Here is a 16160-nt window from a genome sequence, read left to right as displayed (position 1 = left end):
ATGAGGAGTGTTGGTTTTATAAAAGCCAAAAGACCCTGTGAATTTGGGGTGAATGTCGTCTGTGGCATCTATTTAAAAAATGTGCATCCTGGAAGACAAGTGCAATATAAGGTGTTAGGTGGCCTATAAGGTGTTAAAAAGAGGATGTTAAGCTTTCTGAAACAAGATGCAGACTATTGATGTGAACCAATCAAATAGTCTCCAGTGTAAAGATCACAGAGGTGACGAGAAGCAGGTACTCCGGTTATCAAGCATCTTGACAGTTGGCATGAGGAGCAGTCACGATGGCTAAAATCCAGTAACAAGCACAGGTATTATAATAATAAGAATAATCCATCCATTCATCCATTTTCTTCCACTAATCCGAGGTTGGGTCTCAGGGGCAGTAGCTTTACCAGGAAAGCCCAGACTTCCCTCTCCCCAGCCACTTCCAGGGGGATCCCAAGGAATTCCCAGGCCAGCCGGGAGAAAGTGTCTCCAGCGTGTACTGGGTCGTCCCCAGGGTCTCTTTCCGGTGGGACATGCCCAGAACACCTCATCAGGGAGGCGACCAGGAAGCATCCTAATCAGATGCCGGAGCCACCTCGTCTGGCTCCTCTCAATGCGGAGAAGCAGCGGCTCTGCACCCTATCTCTAAGGGAACCCAAACTCGTGACCATAAGTGAGGGAAGGAACGTAGATCTATCCATCCATTTTCTTTCCCGCTTATCATCATTAGGGTCATGGGCTGCTGGAGCCTATCTCAGCTATCTTTGGGCGGGAGGTGGGGTACACCCTGAGCCGATTGCCAGCCAATCGCAGGACACATAGAAACAAACAACCATTCATACTCACATTCACACCGACGGGCAATTTAGAGTCTTCAATCAACCTAGCACCCATGTTTTTGGGATGTGGGAGGAAACCGGAGTGCCCGGAGAAAACCCACTCAGGCAAAGGGGAGAACATGCAAACTCCACACTGGCGGGGGGATTCGAACCCCGGTCCTCAGAACTGTGAGGCAGATGTGCTAACCAGTCATTACCGTGCCGGCGGAACGTAGATCGACCGTTAAGTTGAAAGCCTTGACTTTCGTCTTAGCTCCTTCTTCACCACAACAGACCGATACGAAGTCCGCATCACTGCATACGCTGCACCAATCCGCCTGTCGATCTCTCGTTCCATTCTTCCCTCACTCATGAACAAGAGTCCGAGATACTTGAACTCCTCCACTTGGAGCAGGATCTAATCCCGACCTGGAGATGGCACGCCACCCTTTTCCAACTGCGGACCATGGTCTCAGATTTGGAGGTGGTGATTTTCATCCTAACCGATTCACACTCGGCTGTGAACCACTCCAGTGAGAGTTGAGTTGGAGATCGCGGCTTTGTTGAAGCCAACAGAACCACAACAACTGTAAAAAGCAGCGATGCAATACTGAGACCACCAAACTGGACCCCCTGTAGGCCTTGGCTGTGTCTAGCAATTCTGTCTATAAAAGTTATGAACAGAATAAGTGACAAAGGGCAGTCTTGGCGGAGCCCAACCGTCACCGGAAATGAATCTGACTTACTGCCTTACTGCCCTGACTCCAGCCGTACAGGGACCGAATAGCCCGTATAAGGGTTCAGTTCCCCATACTCCAAAGTCATTTTCCATGGCCTCACTGAATTCCTCCCACACCCTCAGCAACCACCAAATCTGCATTCCACTTGGCCAGGCAGGTACCCATCAGCTGCCAATGAATCCCACAGCCCAAAAGGTCCGATAGGACTCCTTCAGCTTGACGGCAGCCCTCCCCGCTGGTGTCCACCAGGATCAAAGCATAGGATGCAGAACAGACACTCGAAACAACACACAAAGAAGCAGTGCGGTAACAAAATTTTAAGAGCAAAAAAATATTGATGTGAGATAAGCGGTCCAGAAAATGGATGGATGGATGGAGAAAAAAAAAAAACAATAATTAATACAGTGACAAGACAAAGGTCTGGGGAAGTTGCTGGTCAGGGTATGTGGCAGGGAACAACCCCAAGGCAAAGGGAGTGTCGCTTTTTGTCAGCTTTTTATTAATGGAACAAACAACCTCATTATCGTAATAAAACATGACAGTCTGTTACATGGCAGGTGTGAACAAATTGGTGACGTGTGTGTGTGTGTGTGTGTGTGTGTGTGCGCGCGCGTGTGTCTGTGTGCAAGTGTATATAGCACCACTATAGCATATTGATTTTTTAGATAAATGGTGCTGATACTTTCATTAACAATTCGATCCTGACTGTCTTCAGTAATGGATATGATTCATTTTGAGTGATCACCAAATTATAGTAAAGCCAGTCAATGTTTTTATTTATGGGAGCTTTAAGGATTTAGGCACATCGATTGTAATGAGTCACATTTGAGTCAGATTGCTTAATTAGGACTCCGGAATTATTGTACAGATTTTAATAAACGTTTCTCAATTAATTGCTTTCCATTACTGTAGATAATTATAATGATAGTAACATGTAGAATAAAAGTGTTATTATGGTTATGACTGTGTTTCAATTAGGCAGTTTCCTTTACAGCAGCCTCCTCCATCAAATTTCCACACAAAATATTGAGCCCCAAAATCTGTAGGAAATAAATTATTTTTTGGGGGGGTATTCAACATTAAACTTCGCCTGTGGTTCTTGAGCACTTGCGTATGTGAGAAAGAGAAAAAGAGAGCTTGTGCACAAGGAGCTGCAACATACCTGGACAAGAAATAGTCACTCGAAATGTAGGAGCATTATTGTGCTGTGAAATTCCCACGCATTACTGATGAATTTTAGTCACGCATTGGAGACGGGGGAACCTTGAGTTTGTTGTAACCGACGCCTACAGAAACCCACATCTGCAATGCTAATCGCACGGCAGCAAAAGGGCCCCACAGACGAGCCGCTTCTTCTCTGTCAAACTAAAAATTCATCTACTATAACAACTGAACAGTGTGTTACTTGCTGCATCTTTTAATGTGCTCAGTGGGGCGACATCTGAACAAACACAAACATCTTCTTCCTCACAAAATCTGGATTTAGACCAACATTGTCAACATACATTTGATGATTGTACAGATTTCTCATTTTTACCCATCTTTCATGAATAAAAATGAGAAATGTATGTGTACGACACACCTCTTTCATCTAAAGTTGTGGCCAACACAACCTGAAGCGGAACACACTCAAGACTGTAGAGATGATCACGGACTTCAGGAAACACCCTTTGTCACATCTCCCTCTCCACATTGTCCAACTGCTCTGTGTCAACTGTCAAGACCTTGATGTTCCTGGGAATTGCAGTTTCTCAGGACCTGAAGTGGGAGACCAAAATGAACTTCATCCTGACAAAGGCCCAGCAGAGGATGCACTTCTTGCAGCTTCTGAGGAGGCAAGGCCTGCCGCAGGAGTTCTTGAGGCAGTTCTACACAGCGGTCATTCAACCCGTTCTGTGTTCATCTATCACAGTCTGGTTTGATGCTGCTACAAAAAATGACAAAATCCAAGTGCAACAGAAAATTAAGACAGTAGGGACAATAGGGTTGTTGTTGTTTTTGGTGTTGTTGTTGTTGTTGTTTTTGCTAGGTATGGCTGGTGAACTACCTACCATTCTGCATACCAACCAGTCAGTTGCAGTGGTCGTGACTGGAGCATTGAACGTTAGCCTTATTAAATACAGAATGAGCTTTTGAAAACCGCTAATGCCTTAAATATGATTGGGGACCTCTTTTATCTCCATCCCATCCAACGATCGTTCATGTGATCCCATATAATAATGATGATAATAAAAACAATAATGGTTTCCATTAATTGATTTCTGCAATGATTAACATGTGCCCCAATCAAATTCACCAAAATCACGAGACCGCCTGTGCCAAAACATAGACGTGGGTCTCTGTAGGCACAAGTTTAGATGGATTTTGTGACACAAAATTTTTACTCCACCATCCACCATCTCCAAGGGAAAAGCCTTGCTGCACCCATACGCACAGCTTGGCGCAGGCGGTCTGCCAAATCGGCAACACACGCAGCGCGTCTTGCGCTTGCATGAAAATCAAGATACGTCAGTTTTTACACTCGACCGCAGCTGCGCCATCTATGAAAAAAAAAAAGCCCAAACGGTAAATAGGAAGACTCCCCACTTAAAAGGGTTAGAACTAAGGAAGCCTTTTGGATCAAGTGCAACAACCTGCAACAAAACAAGAAGAGTACAGTTGCCTTGGTTCAATCATTGTGGAATCTTTGTAGTCAAGCAGCCTGACCCCAGATCTTCCCCTAGCCTAGCTGCCAAGTCATGGGTGGAAAAAAAAATCAATGTACAGTCTCATGTAAACTAACTACACTGTCACAATCTGAAACTATTCTGAATGGCTAGCTTGCAGGCATATTTTCAGAAATTGATGGCTAACAAAATACTTCATACACATATTTGCTCATCCAATAAGCAGCCAGGTTAGATGTGTGATTGACAGCCAGTGGGAGAGGGCTAATGTAATGGCGGCGCCCATGTCTGCTTTGGGTCATTGCAGTTTTGCCTAACTAGGACTAAACACACATGGATGGATTAGCTGTAAGATGTTTATTGTATTTTTAAGGGTACAGAAATGTTTCAAAATGTTTGCAAGCTTTTGAAATGCAATGAAAGTATTTTGGCATCACAGTTTGTCGAATATTAATGGTTTAAACTAGGGCTGCACAATTCATGGAATTTTAACCGTGATCGCAATTTTGGGTGCCACGTTTAAATGAGCCTGATCGTCAGCGATTTTCTTGCATTTAAAATGCAGGCACTGCTGCATATGAAATGTGTTTCATTTGTAGCCGTGCCCACAACCTAGTCAGGCAGCAAAAAAAAATAAATAAATAAATAAATAAAAAAAAAACGCCCTTGACAATTCACTATATTGACGACGGGGATTTTCAAATGAAAAGTCGGTACTTACAGCCTAATGTTATTGCGTTTTATGCATTAACTGTATTTACAGTACTTCCATTAGTTTGCAATTTGTGATTGCACTTTATAATAGCACATTTATTCACTTAGCACTTGGTAGAGTCAATTTTTTTTTGGGGTAGATTTATTTTTTATGATTAGCAGTTATTCTTATTTAAAGATTCATTTTGCCCTGAAAACTGTTTGTAGAAAAGCCGTCCAATAAAAATAAAGCTTTTTCCCTAACATGAGGAATAACCCTGATTAATAATCACGATCACAATATTGATCTCAATATCGATTACAATATTGATTATTTAGACCATAATTGTGCAGCCCTAGTTCATATTGGTAATTAAAATCACTTTCAGGAGAGTGCCATTTATTCGTGCCTAATACTGGGGGTCCAGTCATTTGTGAAAACAGATTTGGATTAGATTTTTTATCCAAGAAGAGATTCCACTGTATTTGACTGAATGCCATCATGGCTACGAGTTTTTATTTTGGCTCCGTATCATAACCGTCAGGCCAACACTGTTTTGGAGTCTATTTTGAGAATACTTCTAGAAAGCATTTACAATCTCCCAATAAGCCATACCAATTCAGAAATTAATTTTCTCTCCACTTTATTTCATTTTTCTGTCTTCGATGGAAGTTGCGCTAGTGATGTAGGTATTTTTTGATCGGATTTCATCTTTTCAGAAGCCATGTCGGTATTCTAATTGAACTCTTCTGATTTAACCGTAGTTCTTGACAGATTTGTCGATATGACTCTCAGGGTGGAAGCACATTTTTTTTCTCTGCAAAACAGTATGATCGATTAAAATGAGGGTTTACATTGTCCTTGCTCACAGACCTGCAGGGGATTTCTAACAGTCAAGATGCACACACACACAAAAAAAAAAGAAAAAGAAAAAAAGAAAGGCTTTTAAAGCACACCTGTCTGGACTTCTGATTTTCTGTTTAGGTTTTGTTTATCAGTTACATTTTGGTTCGATCCATCCTGTTTTTCCTGTCCTTGCATTGTGCTTCTTGTTTTCTGATGTGAATTGATTTCAGCTAGTCTCATCAGTCAGGCCCTAACGTGTCTAGACAATTACTGGCAGCCTACGTATATGTCCATGTTGTTGTTAACTTGCCTCGTCTTTCTCTTTGGTTTGGGTTATGGTTGTGATCTGTGTCTCTTCTGCACACATCAATTCAGTACACTTTCAAACTTTTTGCATTTGCACGGAGAGTACCATAGACTGGATTATGTTACAGTTGAGGTACCATAACACAGTGGTAGGGTATCAAAATGGTGGATGAGACGAACTGTGGTCTGTTGAATATTTTGTGTCATCTTGTCATAATTAGCTTACCTTGAGCAAAAATGAAAAATGGTGGGTCTTCACCATAACTGTATATTGTTTCATGGTGTTGAATTATTATTTGTCATTGGTGTGTTACACTGCGCACAATTGATCAGATATCACACTAGTTACATAGCTACTTATACAGCCATTAATGGAAACTTTGGCACTTACATCATTGCATTACAAATACGGTCAACTGTTTTCTAAATATACATTTGTGGGAAATTTATAGTGCGTCACATAGATAACTTGCATGGTGCTGATGTGGGATCAATTCCCACATAATGTCATATTCATAAACCCTGTGATTGACTGGTGGTTAGTCCCGTGTGCATTCAGATGGCTACTACCTTCCCTGTGACCCTGAACAGGATAAGCTGTATCGCAAAAAAAAAAAAAATGGATCAATGGAATTTGTGAATTTATTATCCGGGAAAATGTTTTTTGACACGCATTCAACAAGTATTTGGAGTGAATCAGAACCATTGTTTTGTTCAAGAAAGACTGTGTGTGGTTATCATAATTACTATCAAAAATAAAAATCAAGTATTCTCAAATATCAAATCAGCAGCCACAAAAAAAAAATACAACTGGTAATAGTAGTAATTATAATATATTTCATCCTTATTTTGTAATATTGTTTTCAAACCCTTACAAGCAGACAGCGTGCGAGATGCACTGTTATTGCATTGAAAACTAAACTGACCAGTCAGCAAACAGAACACACACAGCATACAATAAGTCCCAAATTGCTTTGCAATAGCTGGTGCTTGTCACAAAGAATGCTTAACACTCTGACAATCTACATAAGAATACAAAAGAAACTATCAACACACTTTATTATTTTGCCTAACCCTAAACAGAATCAAATTTCATTTTGAAACCTCTGCTCGTGTATTCTGCATTAACATCAGACGAGAAGCAGACATAGAAAATGGTCTGCTCACAAAAAGTCATTTTGGAATTCTATTATTATTTTAAAATTGCAAGATTAGAGTTCATATTTCTCGATCAAGCCAGATATTATGTAATCACACGCACGTGTTGACAAAAGTCAATGGTGATTTTCGGGGGGGGGGGGGGGGGGGGGGGGGGGGGTGATATGAATTAGATTATTTGAGATGGTTAATAAACATTATATTGCATATTCACAGGAATAGTGTGTGGCAGGTGCATTGTTGAAAATAAGATTTGCAAGTTCATTGAATTACTGGTATAATTCTTGGAAAATTAATATATAATGATTAATAGGCGAAACCCCTCGTTGTAAACAGTGGCATTGATTTCCTTTTTATTTTCCAACACTGGCACCATCTGAGAACAGAAAAAGTACCAAGATGACAACAGCAGCTTTGAGTGCAGCTTTTTGGCAGGGATGGTAGCTCATTAGTTCAGCCATAAAGTGCTTTTATTTGGATACAGGCTGCATCGAATATAAGCAAATGACGCAAAGAATCTATTCAAGAACAACTAAAGGATGATGTCGTGCAATGAGTTCTAATGCGTGTCTGATGATAGTGGGAACAGCCTCTCGTGACAGAAATATAACCACGGAGAGAAGTTGCTGGGAATGGGAAATTAAAAAAATAATAATAATAATAAAAAAAAGGTTGCGTGTGAAGGTTGAGGAAACCAGCGAGCGAGGCAAGCGCAGCGGGGAGAGGAGAAAACAAACAATAGGATAAGGGAAACGCGCCTACCTGCCCTTCTTCCCTCCATCATCTCCTTCCCATCCCCCTTTCCCCCTGAACAAGGGAGACTTTTCTCTTCTCCGCTCATCTCTCCCTCTCGCACCCTCTGGTTTCGCACCGTCTCCGGGGACCAAACACACCCCTGTCAGGTTGCCATGGAAACGCCTCACACACGCTCTCACGGACCCCACTCCCTCTCTTTATCTTCCAGCGGTAATGCCTGCATCCTCACTCTCCACCATTAGCATCCTTGTCGTTCAGAGACAGCAAGGTTGTCAAAGCCCTGATGTACCACAAAGTCCCTGCACTTGAATACATTTGGCCAAAGGAAAAAAAAAAAAAAAAAGAGCTAAAAAGCTACATGTTTGCACACTATTATCACGGGTAATTCATCCATTTTATTTCTAATGTAAGCATTGCTCTGCCTTCTAAAGAGGAGAACAATTAGACTGAACTTACACACAATTACTCCTAGCACTCCGTTTCCAATTGAAGCTCTGGAAGTGAGACGGGAGGCACTAGCTGAGTCCCTCAGCTGGGACATAACTCATTTATAATTCAGTCCTATTTCTCCTGCTTAAAGTCAGCATTGAGGTAAGTTTTTTTTTTTTTTTTTTTTTTTTTTTTTTTTTTTTTAAACCAATGCTTTTAGATCGTGGTGCACTCAGGGGGGGGGCTACAAAAAAAGGACAGTGCTACTGTGCTGCAAGGCCACTTTGACTCACACCACGGCATCAAGTTCATATGTGTTATCTGGCAGTGCATCTTAGGGACCACCTTGTGGAGTATTCTTGCTGTCATCACGCCATTAGCTGCCCTAATCATTGAGGACTCCCCTCACATTTATCTCTCTTCATCCATTAGCCAACATTTAAACCTTCTTCTCCCCTGACTAATCAGTCAGGGGAGAAGAAGGTTTAAATGTTTAAATTTTCAAGCCAGACATGCCTGAAAAACAAAAGTGTCATCGCACACTAAAAATCCCACAGTGAATGCATTGCATTCTCTTCCAAACTCATCAGGGCTATGATAATATTCATTTATTTATTATGTAGTGAATTACACCTTGTGGCCAGAGAAAGACTAAAGGTATTATTAGTACTGCTGATATCTTTTTCCTGTGAGTTAACAGTCCATTGACAATGAGTCATGCTGGACACGATTGTCATTTATCTTGGCTTGAATATTGAAACAAATTCTGAAAGGACATGAAGAGAATTGAACACAGTCGAAAGAGTTTCACGAGTCTTACCTTGTTACCTGCTTCTTCACATGTCGAAATCCACCTTTACAACGCAGAAGCAGAGTCCAAGGCGCGCGCACACACACACACACACACACACACACACTCTAACTGACACACACTTGTACAGACTGCAAAGGCAATCCTCTGTCTGAATTGGTCTCCTTGCACTTCCTTGGAAAAATTACCTGCACAAAAATATTTTTTTTGTTGGATTTATTTTCTCATATGTGGTCTTCTCCTCAGTTGCCCTGCAGCTCAACCCTCCCGGAGGCTGCTCCACATTTTGCGAGGTATCCACACAGTGCTGGATGGCAGTGGGGAGAAAGAGAGAGTCAGAGAGAGAGGGGGAGAGAGAATTATCAAACCAGCAGCAGCAGGAAGACTGATGTATTTGTACCTTCAGAGTAAAAGCCTGAATTCAAATGAAACCCCATTCATAAATGCACAATAGCTTACGTTGAAGTTATATTTTTACTACTAGTATTGGGGAGTAATTTATTACAGGTAGCGAGATTATGTATTTATTATTACAAAATGTATATTATTGTAATCCATTACATTACTGGGAGAAAATGTGTAATTAAATTACAGGAAATGTCTTCGATTATAATTTTTATTAAGCAAAAGCTCAGATTTTTTTCATATCACTTCCTCCTTTATAGGTGGGCTTGTCATGTACCATTCTGCTGTAGTCTCAAACATGACATATTTTGTCAAACAGGTCCTAGGTGAGAGACCAGACAAAGCACGGCTCCAAAAACACCTATGAAGAGCAAAATATACGGATCTAGGTTTCCCTTGCCCGGACACGGGTCACCGGGGCCCCCCTCTGGAGCCAGGCCTGGAGGTGGGGCTCGAAGGCGAGCACCTGGTGCCTGCACCCATGGGGCCCGGGCGGGCACAGCCCAAAAGGGTAACGTGGGTCCCCCTTCACATGGGCTCACCACCTGTGGGAGGGGCCATAGGGGTCGGGTGGAGTGTGAGCTGGGCGGTGGCCGTAGGCGGGGACTTTGGCGATCCGATCCTCGGCTACAGAAGGACACACCTAGAGGCCACACCTCTAGGGACGTGGAATGTCACCTCTCTGGTAGGAAAGGAGCCCGAGCTGGTGTGTGAGGTTGAGAAGTTCCGATATAGTCGGGCTCGCCTCCACACACGGCTTGGGCTCTGGTACCAGTCCTCTTGAGAGGGGTTGGACTCTTTTCCACTCTGGAGTTGCCCATGGTGAGAGGCGCCGAGCAGGTGTGGGTATACTTTTTGCCCCACTGCTTGGCGTCTGTACATTGGGGTTCACCCCGGTGAATGACAGGGCTGTTGTTTGTGCCAAACAGCAGTGGATGAGCAGGGCTGTTGTTTGTGCCAAACAGCAGTTCAGAGTACCCACCCTTCTTGGAGTCCTAGGAGGGGGTTCATCGTTCTGCTGGGGGACTTCAATGCTCACGTGGGCAATGACAGTGAGACCTGGAAGGGCATGATTGGGAGGAACGGCCCCCTCGATCACAACCTGAGTGGTGTTCTGTTATTGGACTTCTGTGCTCACCACGGACTGTCCATAGCGAACACCATGTTCAAGCATAAGGGGCGTCCACATGTGCACTTGGCACCAGGACACCCGAGGTCGCCGTTCGACTTTGTGGTCGTGTCATATGACTTGCGGCCGCATGTCTTGGACACTTGGGTGAAGAGAGGGGCGGAGCTGTCAACTGATCACCACCTGGTGGTGAGTTGGCTCCGATGGTGGGGGAAGATGCCAGTCCGACGTTGCAGGCCCAAACGTATTGTGAGGGTCTGCTGGGAATGTCTGGCAGAATCCCCTGTCAGAAAGAGTTTCAACTCCCACCTCCGGCAGAACTTCACCCACGTCCCGTCTACATGTGTTTTGTGGACTTGGAGAAAGCGTTCGACCGTGTCCCCTCGTGGAGTCCTGTGGGGGGTGCTTCGGGAGTATGGGATACCGAACCACCTGATACGGGCTGTTCGGTCCCTGTACGACCGGAGTCAGAGTTTGGTCCTCATTGCCGGCAGTAAGTCGGACTCGTTTCAAGTGAGGGTTGGACTCCGCCAAGGCTGCCTTTTGTCACCGATTCTGTTCATAACTTTTATGGACAGAATTTGTGGCGCAGAGTGGTTTTTGCAGATGATGTGGTTCTGTTGGCTTCATCAAGCCGTGATGTCCAACTCTCACTGGAGCGGTTCACAGCTGAGTGTGAAGCGGCTGGGATGAATATCAGCACCTCCAAATCTGAGACCATGGAAAAGGGTTGAGTGCCCTCTCCGGGTCGGGGATCAGATCCTTTCCCAAGTGAAGGAGTTCAAGTATCTTGGGGTCTTGTTCATAAGTGAGGGAAAAATGGAACAGGAGATCAACAGGCAGATCAGTGCAGCGTCTGCAGTGATGTGGACATTGTATCAATCCGCTGTGGTAAAGAAGTAGCTAAGCCGAAAGGCGAAGCTCTTGATTTATCGGTCGATCTATGTTCCTACCCTCACCTATGGTCACGAGCTGTGGGTTGTGATTGAAAGAACAAGATCCCGGATACAAGCTGCTGAAATTAGTTTCCTCTGCAAGGTGCCAAGGGGTACTCAAACAGAGGAAGTAAATTGTCATTGTCAGTAACCTGCAGTTATCCTGCAGTCCCCTTTTTAGTGGTTTGTCCCTCGCCCCTCTCTCTCTTCAAGATAGACCCTCACTAGATACAGGATTGAGGTCTTGGAAAAGCGGTACTGTACTGCTGGTGGTCTGCCGGGCTTTGTTAAGATGAGGGGGGAAAGCCGGCGTAAGGGGTACCTCTCGCCCGATCAATTACAAAGCGAAACTCAGAGAGGCGAGGTGCATTCGAAGTTATGACGATGTGTCCTACACTTCACATTAGTTGTCACCACTATTTTTTTATGTATTTTTTGTTATTATTGTGCGATTAACGCGTATGTCACTATGTGAGTTGGATTGGACCCAGGAGCAGACTGAGGTGGAGGGAGTAGATTTTGAATAGTTTATTTCAGGTTGACACAGGGTAAGGATATCTGAGGCAGGGTGGTGGACTGGCAGGACAAGGAGCGAGCAAGAAGCAGGAATGGGAGCAGGTGGAGTTGCTTGGCGGCGCGGCTGGAGCAGGCAGCGAGGCAAGAAAGGCACGGGAGGAACGCTGGAGACGGGAAAGAACACAATCGGGTGAGTACGGTAGTGGGTCATAGGATAGTTACTGTCATACCACAAAAACCCTGGAAGTACGAGAGCCGGCTGGTGAGTCACAGACAAGTGTCAATACTCAGGTGAAGGCTGTAGAACTTCACAGGCTTTAAATGCAGGCAGTAATCAGTGCTGCTTGAAGACAGGTGCGCTGCACAGGTGATGCTGATGTCTAGGGGGGTAGAGGGGGAGAGGGAGAGACAAGGCACACGGCGCCACCCAAGCTCCAAAAGAGGAACTGCAGGGCATGGATCATGACAGTACCTCTCTCTCAACGGACGCCCCCTGGCGTCCCACCAGGTTTTCCTAGGTGAGCCGCATTAAAGTCTCTAATAAGGTAGTCGTCCAATATGAGCTTGCATGAAATCCAGGATCGTTTTTCAGGGCCATATCCCTCCCAGTCCACCAAAAATTCTCATCATATTGTACTGTATAGCTGTGACCCAGAAATCTGTACAGTTTGTACCAGTCTCTGCCTACATTGCCCCACAGCGCCAGTAAACAACAGCCGCCAATTCTGGAAGTAACAGACTTCGTCAACAACAGTTTAAGTGACAACTGAAATCTATACTCTGAAATCTATAAATCTGTACTGTGCAAACGGTTATTTACTTCCGATTTCCATTAAATCGTGGTCTATTAAATCGAGGTTCCACTGTATTGTCATGTACTTGACAGGAAAACAACTCTGTGCTACACTTTTTAATAATTTGTCCAAAGCTTTTGACACAGTTGACCATGATGTATTAAAAATTAGACTTCTCAGCTCTGGGCTCTCAGAAGAAGCTGTGGCTTGGTTTTGTAACTACCTTGGCAGTCGTGCATTAGATATGATGGTGTATGCCCCGATATTATATTTGTTGAGAAGGGTGTGCCAAAGGGTCCTGTGTTAGGTCCACTTTCATTGACCATTTGAGGAAGCTCATTGTAGAGGTTAAGAGGCTCCTGTCTCTTGAACTGTTGCTGCTTTCACTGAGTGTCACCTGATTCAGGTATGCTTATCAACTAATGATTCACAGCTGTAACTTCAGTACTGTCCATTCTCTAATGTTAGCAGTGTTTTGCAAACCCTCTGTATTTACATTGATGAAGGTGTCTCTAGATTGTAAATATTGACGCATCTACTTTCTCCAGAGAAACAAATCAACCAGGAAAATATTCTGCAATCATACACTGTGATTGTCTTGCTGTGAGTGCCTGTGAACTATACTTTTTGAAGACATGGATTATTCAACATCATAGTCAGTCTGCTGATCTCAAGCAAATGTTTTGTTTTTGGGTTTTTTTGACGAGAAAAATGAAATAAAAAAGACTCATAGATGAGCACCAAAGTAAGGTGTCAAGAATTAATGGATCTCTGGGATTCAGCTGTAATGTCATATTTGAACATATTTCTGAACTCCGTGGGGCATTTGTAAAGTTCATTTTCATGAATTGTTTTTACTCCACATTGTTCACTTTTGTAATTATTTTTATTAGCCTAGCATTTAGATGTCTTTGAACTTGACTAAGATGACTTGATCAAGATTTTATTTTAATGTAATTAATAATCAATTATCTACCCTTATCTTCAAAGCATGCATGGTTGGGTGTGTGCGCCTGTGTGCGTGTGCAATCCGATCAAATGTCACATTAGCATGCACTGAAAGGCCTTTCTATTGTGAGATAATGAAGCAGTGATCAATTAGTTTATCAATCTGTGTTGAAAGGAATGACTCATAATGTAAGAGGTGAACAAACAGGATTCCAGGTAATTTTATCAGGCTCTTGGATAAAATATCCCTTGAATCTCTGTTAATGAGAAGCGCTTCTGCAGGGTGATGGCGCCGGTGGTGGACGTTGTTAACCCGGGCTACGACCGATCCGGTATGGAATTCTTTGGATGAACGCTCATATTTGTTTGACAAAGTTATAAGCCGGAGGCCCTTCCTGACGCAACCCTCTGCATTTATCCGGGCTTGGGACAGGCCTACAGTTTGCACTGCCTTGTGCCCCCCATAGGGCTGCATTGTGCTCCTCATAGGCTGCATTTTATAATTTGTGATATATTTATGGTTCAAATTATTAATACAGGGAGTTCTAATCATTTTTAGGGAAGCAATTTTTCGTGTGGAAATTCGCTATTTGTGGCCAGGCTTGATCCCTATCCCCAATGAATCCCTATCCCCAAACTCCACTCATTATTCACAGTGGAGTTTAATGTCAGATTTCAAAATATAGGGCACATTACTTTGTAGTCGAAAATATAATGCATGATTTCTTTTAAAGTGTTGAAAGTTTTTTTTTTAAAGGAAGTTATATACTGTTTTTAGCTTTGCATTACAGTCGTTGAACACACTCCAAGTAAAATTCTGCTATTATGAATGAATATCAGCTTCAGCAAGGGATGGGTTCAATGGGTTCCCCTCTGCCTCATTTGATATATCTTCTTTGCATTTACTTTAACTCTGTGTTACTTTAATCGAACGTCAGCTTTTATGTTTTTATCCAGTATTATTATACAAGCAGACCACCTCTGCTCACCAGCAAGTAAGTCACAGGGGAACTCTAATTTACATGAGGCATAATGAAGACACATCTTGTGTACCTCTACCTTAATGAGCCTTCGTTTTCCTCAGTTTCATAAATATGTTAGATGAGAATTTAAACTAGTATAGATTACGAGAAACAAACATCTCTTCTCCTTGTGAATTCTAATTTATAAATATCCACGAGACAAGCTTGCGGGATTTCTTTTTTATTAATATTTTCGTGACGTCACCTCACATGCAGCGTCTGTCGTTCCTGTGTTAAGTGTTCTGTCGAATCATACTCTAAAGCTTAGGTTAACACTGGTTTGTGCACGTAAATGTTGACAGTAGCAAGCAAGGGAGGCGATGCGCCGTTGCAAATTGCAGTCCTACTGGTTGATGTCAAGGTTCACTGTTGGAGGACTGTCTGTCATACTACGCCGGATCACGTATGACCTACAACATTCACTACCGTTATAAGCTGTGGGATATTGACTTGCCGGTTCGTATTCACACCACAAACACACCAAAAACAAACCACACCAAGTCCTTTTGGAAGTGGACCGAGACCTCGGTCCACTTGAGGCGCACCAGGATTTGCTTGTTTGTATTCACACCTTCACAAATGGTCCAGACTAAGGGAGAAACAAACTCTGGTTCATTTAAACCGGACTAAAAGTGGCAGGTGTGAATACACCCTAAAACTTGCCCGACAAGTGCTTCACTCTCTGCTCACGCGGCCAGAGTGTGATCGGGGGAGCGGTGTGTGTTTGTGTGTGTGTGTGTGTGTGTGTGTGTGTGTGCCCGTGAGGACTTTGGAGGAGGAGGGGCTGGGCACAGGCAGAGTGAATGAGGCAGACAGGAGCAGAGCGGCAGAATCTACGGGCACTCCACGGAGTACAAAAAAGTTAATCCAATTCAACCTGCCAAAGTGCCTACTGGTAGTGGCTGTGCTACCCACCATGGTGGAAACTGACCTGCAAATGGCGGGTTGGCGGGTGTTAATGTTAAGCCCTGGTCACTACAGTATTTCATCCTTTTCCATCTAAACTATCTTCTGCATCCTCTTATTTCACACCAACTGCCCTCATTTTTTCCCTCAGTACATCTATCAACCTTCACTTAGGCCTCCCTTTCGCTCTCTTGCCTGGCAGCTCGATCCTCATCATCCCTTTTCCACTATATTCACTATCTCCCCTCTGAATGTTTCCAAACCATCAAAGTCCGGTCTTTCTGATTCTGTCT

The 16160-nt window shown here is 43.5% G+C and overlaps 1 protein-coding gene across 1 annotated transcript in view; it reads right to left on the bottom strand.

Annotated features, from left to right (window-relative positions):
* The window catches only part of lingo2b (leucine rich repeat and Ig domain containing 2b), a 58264-nt gene extending 48956 nt beyond the window's left edge, over nucleotides 1-9308 (bottom strand). The window contains exon 1 of the mRNA XM_061696537.1: nucleotides 9222-9308. The gene's annotated coding sequence lies outside the window, so the exon portion shown is untranslated. The remainder of the gene's footprint in view (nucleotides 1-9221) is intronic.
* Between the last annotated feature and the right edge of the window lie 6852 nt (nucleotides 9309-16160).

The sequence above is a fragment of the Phycodurus eques genome, chromosome 14 (assembly GCF_024500275.1).
Source record: "Phycodurus eques isolate BA_2022a chromosome 14, UOR_Pequ_1.1, whole genome shotgun sequence".
NCBI classification, from domain to species: domain Eukaryota; kingdom Metazoa; phylum Chordata; class Actinopteri; order Syngnathiformes; family Syngnathidae; genus Phycodurus; species Phycodurus eques.
Note: the sequence above shows the minus strand (reverse complement) of the source record. Positions and strands in the feature narration are given on the sequence as shown.